This window comes from Leptopilina heterotoma, unplaced genomic scaffold (assembly GCF_015476425.1).
Source record: "Leptopilina heterotoma isolate Lh14 unplaced genomic scaffold, ASM1547642v1 Lhet_34, whole genome shotgun sequence".
In the NCBI taxonomy this organism is placed as follows: domain Eukaryota; kingdom Metazoa; phylum Arthropoda; class Insecta; order Hymenoptera; family Figitidae; genus Leptopilina; species Leptopilina heterotoma.
Window position 1 is genome coordinate 249,029 of NW_025111027.1, and position 3,020 is coordinate 252,048.

Consider the following 3,020-nt stretch of genomic DNA (forward strand, 5'->3'; position numbering starts at 1 on the left):
TTTCTTTATAAAAAAAACTTTTCAAAAATCCAAAAACTGAAAAATTTAAATTTTTTATTATTAATATATTATAATATTATAATAAAATGAAACTAATAAAATATTAAATCATAATTTTAAAAAATTATAACCATTTACAACTATAAAAAAATTAAAATTCTTTTTAATAATTAAATTATCTCACTTACCCATTATTTTTTGAAAATTTTTTTTATATTAAATATAATTTATTAATTAATATTAAATAATATAAAATTCAATATTTATTCAAATTTTATTTTTGGCACTTGAAATGACAACGATTAATAAAAACTGATTGTATTTTTTTTTATATATCTTCATTTTTTTTATCTATAGCTCATATTCAAATAAATTTTGTTATTTTTAATTATTTCAACAATTCTTAAAAATATAAAAAAAAATAATTAAAAAATGCTAATATATTTTTTTAAATTTGGAATAAATATTTTTATTATTTTATTTTATATTATTTTTTTATTTTATTTTTATTTTATTTTATTTTATTTTTATTTTACTTTTATCTTCGCCAATCACATTATCTTTTTTTTTCTTTAATTTGCACTTAAAAAAAATATACAAACTGAATTTTAACTCACCACATTGAAATTTATAAAAGTTAAATTAGTGACACTGTAGTTATTTCAAAAAATTCAAATTCTTGCCCTTAAATTTCGCAAATATCTCAAACAATCGTGTTCGCTATATTTTTTTTACCTTAATCTTCACTTAAAAATGAAGATCCCTACCGAATTTCAGCTCATCAAATTAAGATTCCTAAAAGTTCAAAAGGGGGAGAGAAAAGTGTCATTTTTTGCAATTTTTTCGTAAAAATTAAATTTCTTTCCCTCCTAGTTCGCAAATATGTCCGTCAATCGAGTTCGCTATATTTTTCCTGTAATCTGCAATTGAAACTGAAGATCCCTACCGAATTTCAGCTAATCCAGTTAAGATTTGTAAAAGTTAAAGGTGGAGGACAGGGTAATTTTTTCAATTTTTTCAAAAAAATTCAATTTCTTTCCTTCCTAGTTCGCAAATATGTCCGTCAATCAGGTTCGCTATATTTTTCCTGTAATCTGCACTTAAAACTGATGATCCCTACCGAATTTCAGCTCATCAAGTTAAGATTTGTAAAAGTTAAGGGGGGGGACAAGGTCATTTTTTGTAATTTTTTCAAAAAAATTCAATTTCTTTTCCTTCTAGTTCCCAAATATCTCCACCAATCAGGTTCGCTATATTTTTCCTGTAATCTGCACTTAAAACTGATGATCCCTACCGAATTTCAGCTCATCAAGTTAAGATTTGTAAAAGTTAAGGGGGGGGGACAAGGTCATTTTTTGCAATTTTTTCAAAAAAATTCAAATTCATTCCCTTCTAGTTCGCAAATATGTCCGTCAATCGGGTTCGCTATATTTTTCCTGTAATCTGCACTTAAAACTGATGATCCCTACCGAATTTCAGCTCATCAAGTTAAGATTTGTAAAAGTTAAGGGGGGGGACAAGGTCATTTTTTGTAATTTTTTCAAAAAAATTCAATTTCTTTTCCTTCTAGTTCCCAAATATCTCCACCAATCAGGTTCGCTATATTTTTCCTGTAATCTGCACTTAAAACTGATGATCCCTACCGAATTTCAGCTCATCAAGTTAAGATTTGTAAAAGTTAAGGGGGGGGGACAAGGTCATTTTTTGCAATTTTTTCAAAAAAATTCAAATTCATTCCCTTCTAGTTCGCAAATATGTCCGTCAATCGGGTTCGCTATATTTTTCCTGTAATCTGCACTTAAAACTGATGATCCCTACCGAATTTCAGCTCATCAAGTTAAGATTTGTAAAAGTTAAGGGGGGGGGACAGGGTCATTTTTTGCAATTTTTTCAAAAAAATTCAAATTCTTTCCCTTCTAGTTCGCAAATATGTCCGTCAATCGGGTTCGCTATATTTTTCCTGTAATCTGCTCTTAAAACTGAAGATCCCTACCGAATTTCAGCTTACTAGGTTGAAATTTGTAAAAGTTAAAGGGGGGAGACAGGGTCATTTTTAGCATTTTTTTCGAAAAAATTGAATTTCTTTCCCTTTTAGTTCCCAAATATGTCCGTCAATCGGGTTCGCTATATTTTTCCTGTTATCTACACTTAAAACTGAAGATCCCTACCGAATTTCAACTCACCAGGTTGAGATTTGTAAAAGTTAAGGGGGGGGGACAGGGTCATTTTTTGCAATTTTTTCAAAAAAATTCAATTTCTTTCCCTTCTAGTTCCCAAATATCTCCACCAATCAGGTTCGCTATATTTTTCCTGTAATCTACACTTAAAACTGAAGATCCCTACCGAATTTCAACTCACCAGGTTGAGATTTGTAAAAGTTAAGGGGGGGGGACAGGGTCATTTTTTGCAATTTTTTCAAAAAAATTCAATTTCTTTCCCTTCTAGTTCCCAAATATCTCCACCAATCAGGTTCGCTATATTTTTCCTGTAATCTGCACTTAAAACTGATGATCCCTACCGAATTTCAGCTCATCAAGTTAAGATTTGTAAAAGTTAAAGGGGGGGGACAGGGTAATTTTTTTAATTTTTTCGAAAAAATTGAATTTCTTTCCCTCCTAGTTCGCAAATATGTCCGTCAATTGGGTTCGCTATATTTTTCCTGTAATCTGCACTTAAAACTGAAAATCCTTACCGAATTTCAGCTCACCAGGTTGAGATTTGTAAAAGTTAAGGGGGGGGGACAGGGTCATTTTTTGTAATTTTTTCTGAAAAATTCAATTTCTTTCCCTCCTAGTTCGCAAATATGTCCGTCAATTGGGTTCGCTATATTTTTCCTGTAATCTGCACTTAAAACTGAAGATCCCTACCGAATTTCAGCTCACTAGGTTAAGATTTGTAAAAGTTAAGGGGGGGGGACAGCCCATTTTGCGTGGCTGGGACGGACACACGAGTGATTTCATAAGGGTTCCGTCAGTACACCTATGGTGTACGGAACCCTAAATAGGAAAAAATTTTGTTTG